This window comes from Mirounga angustirostris, unplaced genomic scaffold (genome assembly GCF_029215605.1).
Source record: "Mirounga angustirostris isolate CCGP_5_RB_7025 unplaced genomic scaffold, mMirAng1.0.hap1 SCAF_8, whole genome shotgun sequence".
Classification (NCBI taxonomy): Eukaryota; Metazoa; Chordata; class Mammalia; order Carnivora; family Phocidae; genus Mirounga; species Mirounga angustirostris.
Window position 1 is genome coordinate 145757655 of NW_026991716.1, and position 12107 is coordinate 145769761.

The window sequence follows — 12107 nt, forward strand, 5'->3', positions numbered from 1 at the left end:
TAGTGCTTGAAGGAGAGATTCTGGGGAGGGGTGTGCTCTTAGTGCTGAAGGAGGGATTCTGAGGGGTTGCTCCTAGAGCTTGGAGAGATTCTGGGGGAGTGCTCCTAGTGCTTGAAGGAGAGGTTCTGGAGGAGGGTGCTCCTAGTGCTTGAAGGAGAGATTCTGCGGGAGTGCTCCTAGTGTTTGAGGGAGGGATTCTGAGCGGTTGCTCCTAGTGCTTGAAGGGGAGATTCTGGGGGTTGTGCTCCTAGTGCTTGAAGGAGGGATTCTGGGGGGTTGCTCCTAGTGCTTGAAGGAGAGATTCTGGGGGGTTTTGCTCCTAGTGATTGAAGGAGGGTTTCTGGGGGAGTGCTCCTAGTGCTTGAAGGAGAGATTCTGGGGGGGTTGCTTCTAGTGCTTGAAGGAGAGATTCTGGGGGGGTTGCTTCTAGTGCTTGAAGGATAGATTCTAGGGGAGTGCTCCTAGTGCTTGAAGGAGAGATTCTGGGGGAAGGTTTTCCTAGTGCTTGAAGGAGGGATTATGGAGGGGGTGCTCCTAGTGCTTGAATGAGAGGTTCCGGGGGAGGGTGCTCCTAGTGCTTGAAGGAGAGATTCTGGGGGAGTGCTCCTAGTGCTTGAGGGGGGATTCTAGGGGGTTGCTCCTAGTGCTTGAAGGATAGATTCTGGGAGATTGCTCCTAGTGCTTGAAAGAGGGGTTTTGGGGCATGCTCCTAGTGCTTGAAGCAGAGATTCTGGGGGAGGGTGCTCCTAGTGCTTGAAGGAGAGATTCAGGGGGGTTCTCCTAGTGCTTGAAGGAGGGATTATGGAGGGAGGTGCTCCTAGTGCTTGAAGGAGAGATTCTGGGGGAGTACTCCTAGTGCTTGAGGGGGGATTCTAGGGGGTTGCTCCTAGTGCTTGAAGGATAGATTCTGGGAGAGGGTCTCATAGTGCTTGAAGGAGAGATTCTGGGGGTGCTCCTAGTGCTTGAAGGAGAGATTCTGGGGGCGGGTGCTCCTAGTGCTTGAAGGAGGGATTCTGGGGGGGGATGCTCCTAGTGCTTGAAGGAGGGATTCTGGGGGGGGATGCTCCTAGTGCTTGAAGGAGGGATTCGGGGGGGGGGGGATGCTCCTAGTGCTTGAAGGAGGGATTCTCGGCTCTTAACCTTAAACCCGTCTGTGACCACCCGTGCACCTCATGGCACTAAATGGGTTTTCTTCCCACAGGTCCTGCCCCTGGAGACAGCGCGTGGGGGCATGGGGCATGGGGCATGGAGGAAAGGGGAGAGTCTGCAGTCATCAAACTGAAGAAATAGCTTCATTGATTTAAGTCACACATTTTTTTAGGTGCAAAAAATGGATGAAAATCAAGTGCAAATGCCTCACATTTTGTCAGTCCCAAGTCTGAGCGTCTGGCGCCCTCAGAGTCCTCTGATAACAAAGATCCCAGCTTGGTAAACACTGGAACCTTATTTTATATCTTGTGCAGGGAACAGGGGACACTTCACATCTGCCCTGGAGCCATAAATGTGCAACCAGGACGCCAGCATCGCGTTTGCTCTGCTGGTCCAGCACAAAGGAAGTCCTTCAGTGTGTGAGCTGGAGAACCCACCAGCTGCCTGGGAAGCTTCAGGATTCCGCCACTAGTCCCAGAGACAGACGCCCACCGGTCACGCCAGGCACAGTGGGAAGCCAGTCAGGTGCCAAACTGCCCTGGGCAGGGCCACCCCCAGCACCTCCGTGGGTCCCCTGCCCAGCCATGTCGTCTCTGTGTGGCTGTCCCAACCTAGGTTTGTAGAAAAGTCAAGGATTCTTCTCAGAGAGATGCCAGTGGAGAACCAAATGCTACTTCAAAGCAACTGTGGAGGGTCAATAACTTAGATGTTTTTCCCTGACTTTTTACTTCCCCACTTCTGCTGCAGGCCTCATGATTCAGCTTAAAAATACTAAAACTGTGGCTGTAATAACAAAAAGCAAGAAACATTCCTTGAATATTTCAGAGCAAAATGCTTCTGAAAGCCCTTGGTTCCCCCACAGAAAACATTTAAAAGAAGAAGATTCATGAATCAGTCGCAGCTGCTCTCAGCACCTGTTATTTATTCCCATCATTAAAGTTCTCATGGCATTTTGGAAAGAACTGAACATTTTTCCTAGAGAAATACTCTGGGTTCTGGAGTACACAGTTGACTGTACCCAACTGTTGCTGGACACAAAGGGCCTATGAGGTGTTGAGTGGGGCCAGCCCCCCAAACCGCCAGAGACAGGCCACCTCCCATTAACCAGCCCTCCAGATCTCTGCATTACCCTGAAATGATCTCTTTGACCAGAGAAGTTTGTCATCCATGCCAGTGACACCCTTCACCCAACCATTAACTTGGATGATGGTTCTTCAGAGGACTCTGGGATATGGAAAGAATGGCCATTTTTCTGCCAGTAACTTGCTCAGCAAGTATTGATAAGCACCCACTACATGAAGACCCTGGGCTCAGGGTGACCAGCGACATGAAGAGGCCACACACCATCTGGCAGCCCCGTCACGGGCCAGGGAAGAAGGACACGGCCCTGAGCAGCCATCAGAAAGAGACCTCTTGCCATACTCAGACTCAAAGAACGTAACTTTCCCCTCAACCCTGTCCTTGGTCCAGAAGCCAACTTGGAGGAGTCGAGGCTTCCAGCTGGTCCTGCTTCCTGCCCGGTGGGCCCGTTGTGCGGGAAAATGCATAGCTGGCACAAATCATGTGTCTCTCGTGCTAATATGGAAGCTTCACCTCTGCAGTAGACCAATGTAAGAAAGCAAAAGTGTAGGAGGTCACACATTTCCAGGGTCGTTGGATCCCGGGGACAAGACAGGTTGTCGGTGCAGCAGAGAGGAGCCTGCTTTGAGCCTCAGCTGCTGGCGGGAAGTCCTGGAGTCACATACCTGAGCATCCTCATGGATCACAGTGGTTCTGAGTGGGGCCTGGACCACCTGCATCTCACAGCTACCTCATCCCTTTTGAACTCAGAGCCCTTGGTCTTTCCATCTGTCAAGTTCTTTACCCTCTTTGGCCTTATTAGTGAGCTCTGGGGAGGGGCTGTCAGTGTCATAGGTAAAGTCTGTGTCATTTCCAGGCAACCCAGTCCCAGGACCCGAGGTGCTCTGATGCTGGAAGGAAGACCTGGCTGAGGAGATTCACCTGAAATTGTTTGGAACCCATGGCACTGAGCTAGGCACACCTAACTGGGGATGGGCTGAGGGCCAGCAGCAGCCCCTCCCTTCTGATAATGCAACAAAAAAGCTCAGCATCACAATAAGAGAAACAAAGTTCTGAGCACCAAGAAATCCCCTCCTGAACCCACATCTTTGGCCTTATTTTCCATGCTTCTCCTTCCCCTCTTCCACGGTGTCAGAACCTACCAGATGCCAGACTTCAAGCTCTATTACAAAGCTGTCATCATCAAGACAGTATGGTACTGGCACAAAATCAGACACATAGATCAATGGAACAGAATAGAGAGCCCAGAAATGGACCCTCAACTCTATGGTCAACTCATCTTCGACAAAGCAGGAAAGAATGTCCAGTGGAAAAAAGACAGTCTCTTCAACGAGTGATGTTGGGAAAAATGGACAGCCACATGCAGAAGAATGACACTGGACCATTCTCTTACACCATACACAAAAATAGACTCAAAAATGGATGAAAGACATAAATGTGAGACAGGAATCCATCCAAATCCTAGAGGAGAACACAGGCAGCAACCTCTGTAATCTTGGCCACAGCAACTTCTTGCTAGACACATCTCCAAAGGGAAACAAAAGCAAAAATGAACTTTTGGGACTTCATCAAGATAAAAATCTTCTGCACAGCAAAGGAAACAGTTGATAAAACTAAAAGACAACTGACAGAATGGGAGAAGATAATTGCAAATGACATTACAGATAAAGGGCTGGTATCCACGATCTGTAAAGAACTTCTCGAACTCAACACAAAAAACAAATAATCCAGTCAACAAATGGGCAGAAGACATGAACAGACACTTCTCCAAAGAAGACATCCAAATGGCTAACAGACACATGAAAAAATGATCATCATCATTAGCTATCAGGGAAATTCAAATCAAAACCACAATGAGATACCACCTTACACCAGTTAGAATGGCAAAAATTAACAAGGCAGGAAACAACAAATGTTGGAGAGGTTGTGGAGAAAGGGGAACCCTCCTACACTGTTGGTGGGAATGCAAGCTGGTGCAGCCACTCTGCAAAACAGTAAGAAGTTTCCTCAAAAAGTGGAAAATAGAGCTACCATACGATCCAGCAATTGCACTACTGGGTATTTACCCCAAAGACACAGATGTAGTGAAAAGAAGGGCCATATGCACCCCAATGTTCATAGCAGCAATGTCCGCAATAGCCAAACTGTGGAAAGAGCCGAGATGCCCTTCAACGGATGAATGGATAAAGAAGATGTGGTCCACATATACAATGGAATATTACTCAGCCATCTGAAAGGATGAATACCCACCATTTGCATCGACACGGATGGTACTGGAGGGTATTATGCTAAGTGAAATAAGTCAATCAGAGAAAGACAATTATCATAGGGTTTTATTCATATGTGGAACATAAGAAACAGTACAGAGGATCATAGGGGAAGAGAGGGAAAACTGGGACAAAATCGGAGAGGGGGACAAACCATATGAGACTCTTGACTCTGGGAAACAAACTGAGGGTCGCTGGTGGGGAGGGGGGTGGGGGGAGGGGGTAACTGGGTGACGGGCATTAAGGAGGGCATGTGATGTGATGAGCACTGGATGTTACACTCAACTAATGAATCACTGGACACTACATCTGAAACTAATGATGTACTATATGCTGGCTAGCTGAATTTAAATTTAAAAGAAAAAAGAAGCTACCAGATGACAGGCAGCAGATAGATAGCTCACCTGCAGAGAGCTCACGACCTAGGGGGAGCACCAGCTCTATGACCTTGTGAAGGGCGTGGCCTCAGGCCCCTGGTTGCACCTGAGCAGTTCCGGGCAGACTCCCAGAGGGGTGAGTTAGCAGATGAAGGGGAGCCTCCGGATGGCAGAGGGAGAGTCCTCATGGATAGGGCACAGGTGGGCACAGGACATGTGACAAGCACACAGACCCAGTACAGGTCCCAGCCTCAGTTTCCCTGTTGACAAAATGGAAATCACGTCTCCCACTTAGAATCCAAGATTAGCACAGTACAGAGGCTCTGTGAAGTGAATCTCTGGTAACGTGTTAGAAATAGTCTTGGGACGCCTGGGCTCAGTCATTAAGCGTCTGCCTTCAGCTCGGGTCATGGTCCCGGGGTCCTGGGATCGAGCCCCGCATCAGGCTCCCTGCTCGGCGGGAGCCTGCTTCTCCCTCTCCTGCTCCCCCTGCTTGTGTTCCCTCTCTCGCTGTGTCTCTCTCTGTCAAATAAATAAATAAAATCTTTATTAAAAAAAAAGAAAAGAAATAGTCTTGAAAAGATGTTTAAACAGGATTGCTGGTCACCAGGAAGCCACATGGTAGGGGGGAAAGTTCAGAAACGTCAACTGGAACTGGGTGAGATGCGTCTCACGGGAGCTGCCTGCAGGGCAGCGCCCCCAGAACCCCTGGGAGCCTGGTCCTGGGGGGGCGTGGGAGGCTCTGCAGGAGAAGAGCAGGCCGGGCCCGGTGGGGCCACCCCAGGGACCGCCGCTGTGCAGAGTCTGCCCGCAGAGGCTGCAGTGACGGGAGGAGCCGCCATACAGCCGCGCCCGGACACGGCCACGGACACCTGCCCGCTCACGGCTGGAGCACCTGCTCTTGAATCTTCTCTGTCTGGCGTAATACGGCTTTTACCTCCATGGAAGGTCTAGCACGACATCAAAAGGTCATTTGTAGTAACAGGTTAATTGAATCATTGGAATCTGATCATTTGAGCCATAAGGTCTGAAACCGTACCATAAGGTTGAGTTTAGGCTCTGATTTAATTTTTATTTATTTATTTGAGAGAAAGAGCGCAAGAGAGCGTGAGCATCAGCACAGGGGGGTGGGTGGGGGAGGGCAGGGGAGGGGCAGAGCGAGAGGCAGAGGGAGAAGCAGACTCTCGGCTGAGCAGGGAGCCCGATGTGGGGCTTGGTCCCAGGACCCCGGGATCATGACCTGAGCCGAAGGCAGACGCTTCACCGACGGAGCCCCCCAGGCGCCCCAGGCTCTGACTGATTTTAAGGTCTTTTCAAATTAGTTGGACAATCGTTCAGACTTCACCTCAGTGTCAGGGGGAAGTAGCTTGAGGGCAGGTGTTTAGTTTGGGGTGAAGGGCCTCGAACGTGGGCTGTGACGCTGTCTGCCGCGTGGACTCAAGCGGCCTCCGCGAGTCCTCAGGTCCCCACGTCTGTACGCTCTGGTCTCACGTGCCGGCCAGCTTGCCCTGACCCCGCAGGTCCCCCTGGGCTGTGGGCAGCATCAGGGTCCACCTCGCTGTCTCCCTCCCGGCCCTGCATGACCAGGACTGCGGCTCACCGCTCCCTTCAGGAGGACGTGGCGAACGGACAGGCCTTGTCCCAGCTCCACTGGGAGCAAGTCTTGCAGTCCCCCGCCGTCTATGTGGTGACAAGTGCCAGGGCTGTCTCCATCAGCAGTCGGGGTCCACCGCTGCCGCCAGCCTGAGGGGGACAGCACGCGGGGAAACCGCATGTGTTTCTTTGCTCAGCCATGTTGCCTAAGCTCTCCTGTCGCTGCCCTGCCCCTGCCCCTCAGCTGAGGAGACCCCGCGCCCCCACCGGTGGAAGAGAGGGGCTTAAAGCCATGCCGGTGGGCTGCCACGGGCTCATCCCACCGAGGCCGGCTGCCCACGGGGCCCTCTGCTGCATCTGCAGACCCAGAGCAGTGCAGCGCAAAGGTGAGGGCGTGACCTCTCAGCGCACTGGCCAGAACACGAGGCGCCCCGGGACTCGGGGTGACCGGCCACAGTGCCATGCCCCCTGCGGACGCTGGCGCCCGAGGTCAGGTGTTTAGGGTTTGCACAGCTGCCGCAAGCCGCCGATCTGCGATCCGTGAGCCCTGGTGCTCAGATTTAAATTGGGTTAAAGTGAACGTGAATCCAGGGAGAACATTTTCTCTCTGCCAGACGGTCTCTCCAAGCAGGTGTGTCTACACCTCAAACACAGGGGGGCACGGGGAGCAGGGACAGGGCTGGTGAGGGCCAGGCAGCATCGTGAGGAGAGATAATAGAATTGCTGCCTAGAAGTACTTCTGGTTTGTACGGAAGTAAGTAACTTTGTATTTTTGCTCCAAGCCCGTCTTTCTCTCCCAGCAACCAGGAAGGTGGTGGGTGGGAACAGGTACGAGGAACACAGTCCTTTGTGATCCTCATGGTAGACAGTCATAAAATGTCCCTCATTCCACACAAGCTGCCCCTGACCTCCCCAGCCCCGTCCTCCCTCCCCAGACTGATCCCAGCCAATCCCCACCCCCCCACACCCTGTTCTAGGTGTGGCTTCCCCAGACACCGGAAGGAGCAGGGGCGTCAGGGCCGCTCCCTGGGTCCCTCTGGCAGAGGCCACCCCCTCACTGCTCCAACCTATGCTCCCCACGGCGCCAGCACCCACCGGTGCCAGCCCCAGAGAGGAAGCAGCTGACGCCGTCTGCATCTGTGGGGGCAGGATTCTCGGAAGCAAGACTGACAAAGCCTGAGAGACCCACGGAAGACCAGGTACAGAGACCAGTGTCTGTGGGGACAGGGTCCGCGGGATGCCCCGTCCCACCCCACAGAGCAGAGCAAGAGAGAAGGACCGGTTCATGCAAGAGCAGAGGCAAAGCTCAGAGCACAGTAGAAAAGATCCCTTTGCTGTGAGCTTCTAGAACCTGTCACTACTGAAGTCAGCTAACTGGGGTGGGGACTCTCCCTGCGAAGGGCCCTTCCGGGGGTGATGGGCACGTTCTCTGTCTTCACTGTGGGGTGGGTCTCACGAGTGTACAAGTTTCTCAACACTTGTCCACCTGTAAGCTTCATAGGCGTGCATCTTACCGTGTGTAAGTCATACCTCAAAGTTGCTTAAAAAAACAAAGATGCTTCAATTAAATAAATACATAATAATAAAGATGAAAGAACACCTGACATAGGGAAGTGTTGGCTATAAATACGCTCAAGGGATCTGTGGAAGGGACATTCCCACAGGAACACCAGTCCTTCCAGAAGAAAGGGTCATCTGTCCACACTGGCCTGGCTGGGCCGCCATGATGCCCATGGCCTCTCTGCACCTCCACAAAAGGAAATGATTGGACTCGCTCAGGCATGTCACGAACTCTAAATTAATGTCTGACACACAGTAGGTCCTCACTAATTGGCAGTGGGTAACTGGTGCAACGGAAAGAAGGCGAATCAACAGATAGAAAGGGCTTCAGCCACTGTTTAACAAACTAAAACAGAAATAACTTAGGTACACTATTCATCAAGTTGGTCAATAAATTTTAAAACCCTAATGCATATTGTTAGTGAAGAACAGCTGGTAGGGTTATAAATTTTTCTAGTGGGAATTTGTAAATAGATAACAAGGGTCTTTACAATGTTTATTCCCCTTGACAATATAATTCCCCTTCTAGAAATTTATCATAAAGAAAAAAATGAGACACAATGATTTATGTAATGATGTTCGATAATATATTATTTAGACTGCCAAAATTTAGAAACAATCCAAATGTCTAAAAATAGGGGAAAGATCAAATTTATTAGGGTACAGCTGGGGAATAGAATTCAGTGGTCCTTCTCCAACTGAGATTTCTGCCAGCTACATTATAAATATTGGGGAGTTTGGTTTATTGGTTGGTTGGTTTGAATGACAAATGTTTAAAGGGAAGTTCCTTGGGCAAGGCTCCATTCAGTCCCTCAGACAGAAGACCCAGGGGTGTCAGGTGTCAAGAGACGAGATGTGGGAGAGCCTCACCCCAGCACATAAACCTTCCGCCTGAGCGACCTGACTCCCACTCACACCTGTTGACCACAACTAATCATCTGGACATTCTACCCAAGCTTTGGGAAGCGGGACTTCCTTTGGGAAGTGCACTCGTATGAGGGGAACAGAATGCTGGCAGGCACTCACCATGTCCACCATCTTTCCTGGTGAGCTCCTAGGAATGACCTGGCGTCTTACTCAGCATTTATCCCCATTATCAGAACAGGGCACAACACAGAGCAGGTCTCGGTGAGTATGGGCTAAGGGAATCAGTGAATGGCAGACAAGTTTTCCAGGTAAAGGCAGCCAGACATTTGACGAGCACATTTCACTTTACCTTAGGATTTCAAGGTCAGATTACCCCAGTTATCAGGAAGCATTTTGTTACCCAGACTCATACTTTTCAAAAAGAAGGAGAAGGAAAGAAATCTGGGGAAAAACAAATAGTCCAAGAACGTGCTTCTGACCCCATCTGCTCTCCAGGTGCGTCTCACACACACACACACACACACACACACACACACCAGATGTCCTAAGGCACTTACCCAGTCTGCTTGTAACATCACAGAGGGAGAGGACGTGTGCTAATCCAAGTGCTTCCTCTGGCAAGCTGGCCAGGGCCACTCAGTTGAGGCCCGTCTGGAGGCCAAGGCCCGGTTCCCTTGGTCACGGCTTCAGAGGCCGGGACCCCCCGACCTGCAGCTCCTGTCCCCACATGCAGGAGGAGTCGGAGGCTACAGGAATTGCGGGGTGCAGGTCAGGAGAGGTGGCTCTCCAGGAGCAGCACCCAGGCAGGGAGGGGCCTGCAGACCCAGCACGTCCCAGGCTGCCTGCTCCATGTTGGAGGGTCCCCACCTGCAGGAACCCCTCCTGGCTGTTGAAATGGAGCTGCTGGGAAGATCACCCAAAATAGCAGATGTAATAGAAACAGACCCTCGGCTCTTGGAATGAACCCTGTGACAGGAACGGAGGATGATGACCGAACACACTCCACACCCATCAGTTTGCTAAAGGCAGCTTTTTCTCCCCAGGGACACATCAGTGCAGACATCTAGGAAACTTCAAGCTATCATGACTAACTCACGAAACAGTCCCCACCTTGCCACACGTGGGCATCAGAGAGTGAGTCCTGCTTTCTGCAGGGTCTTTGGCAGCACTTGGAACATGGGGCGAGTTTATGCCCTTGGAACTGGGTGTGAGTCAGGAGAGAGGTCTGAAAATCTCAGCCCAAGACAAGTGGCTCCTCTGGGAAAACAGAATCGCTGAGACTGGAATGCTTTCCTGCCCTGAGAACATCGGACTGCCACCTCCACTTTCCATTCTGTGATGCTGATTGGACCCGCCTTAAACACGTTCTTTCTCTCCATTCCTCACAGTTCTGCCCCTGCCCAGCACCCCGCAAACCTGCCAGGTCAGGGCTGTGTAAACCAGGAGTTTCCTCCTCGGTTGGCATGGGCAATAGCCTCCCTTTCCTCCTGACTTTGAGGAACACAAAGCTGGCAGAAATTGTGGAGTCTTCTGGGAAGGCGAGGAAGGCACGCGTGTGGTAGCCATCCACACATCCATCCTTACATACACCCATGAGGGGGACCACAAAACAGCACCAGGTAGGCCCAACGGCACACATGAAGCCTCGGGACACCCCCACTGGTGCTTCTGTATGTGACCCAGTCTATCCTGACCCCTCGGGCCACCTGGGCTGTTACTTTGGAATAACCCCTGACAGGCAAGGTCTCCATTGGAGGGATTTCTCCATGGAAGGAAGTCAGTGGCAGGGCCAGATTCAGGCCTCTGAAACTCCTCCATCCTCAACGTCCCCCCCACTCCCAGCCAGCTTACTCTATGGGGTTAGCAGCATATTCTGGAATCACAGAAGGAGCCTCCGGGTGTGAACATGAAGGAGCATGTGCCCTTAGGTAGAAATGCAGAAGGGACCATGGAGTTGGCAACCATTGAAGTCATGAGAATTCTTACTATTCTTACAACATTTCTGGAAGTCTAAAATTATGTCCCGATGAAAAGTTAGAGGCAAAAATTCTCAGGAAAAGCACACACACCTCACTTCCCTTGTTGGTCTCACTGAAGCCCCAGGGAGGCCGGAGGGCTGGCGGGGAGACCCCGGACTGGGGTTGTGCGAGCCCTTCTTCCTGGGCAGTCACCACCCCACACCAGGGTTCTTCCCAGGACCAGAAAGCTGCTCTCCTAGCTGTAAGTGCATGGTTGTTCCTTCCTTCCTTGTTCCTGGCAGGGTGCTTGCAGACACGGCTGGGAGCCATGGTATTGGGCCTGTGGGTGAGCACCGCGGGCCCATCAATGTCCATGTGTTTATACGGCTATTTGTGATCTATGTACCTGACTTCCTGCTGCAGAGCACATAAACCCTGAAGGCTGAGGGGCCATCTGTAAATGTCAAATTAGAGTGTTTGTTAAAGATTTGATTCATTTATTTGTGAGAGAGAGAGAGCGAGCACGAGCACGCGGAGCAGCAGAGGCAGAGGGAGAAGCAGACTCCCTGCAGAGCAAGGAGCCGAATGCAGGGCTCCATCCCAGGACCCCAGAACCGTGACCTGAGCCGAAGGCAGACGTTCACTGACTGAGTCACCCAGGAGCCCTGTAAATGTCAAATTAAAACATCAGTCTCAGAAGGGACTCAGGGAGCCCCATCAAGCAGAGCCTGGGAGCTCCAAAGCTTCTAGTCTTACGATTTGCTCCTTAGGCATTTTACCTGCCCCAGAGGAAAGATGAAGGTATTCCCTGATTTTACAAGAAGGGTGGGGAGGTGATGGTGAGATTATCTTTAGGTATTTTGAGATTCTTTTATGGAATGGGCTTCACAAGAATTCCAGCATATTCCATATTCTTGAAAGTAGATGAGCTCTTCAATTATCCACATCAGGTCACCTCTGAGAGTAGAAGGGAGGACTAACCATGACTCCAGGCCGGCAAATGTCAACGGGCACAAGGTCTCTGCTCTCGAACCACATCCTGACTCTGGACAGCAACGTTGGTGGCTCCTTCTGTGATTCCAGAATATGCTGCTAACCCCATAGAGTAAGCTGGCTGGGAGTGGGGGGGACGTTGAGGATGGAGGAGTTTCAGAGGCCTGAATCTGGCCCTGCCACTGACTTCCTTCCATGGAGAAATCCCTCCAATGGAGACCTTGCCTGTCAGGGGTTATTCCAAAGTAACAGCCCAGGTGGCC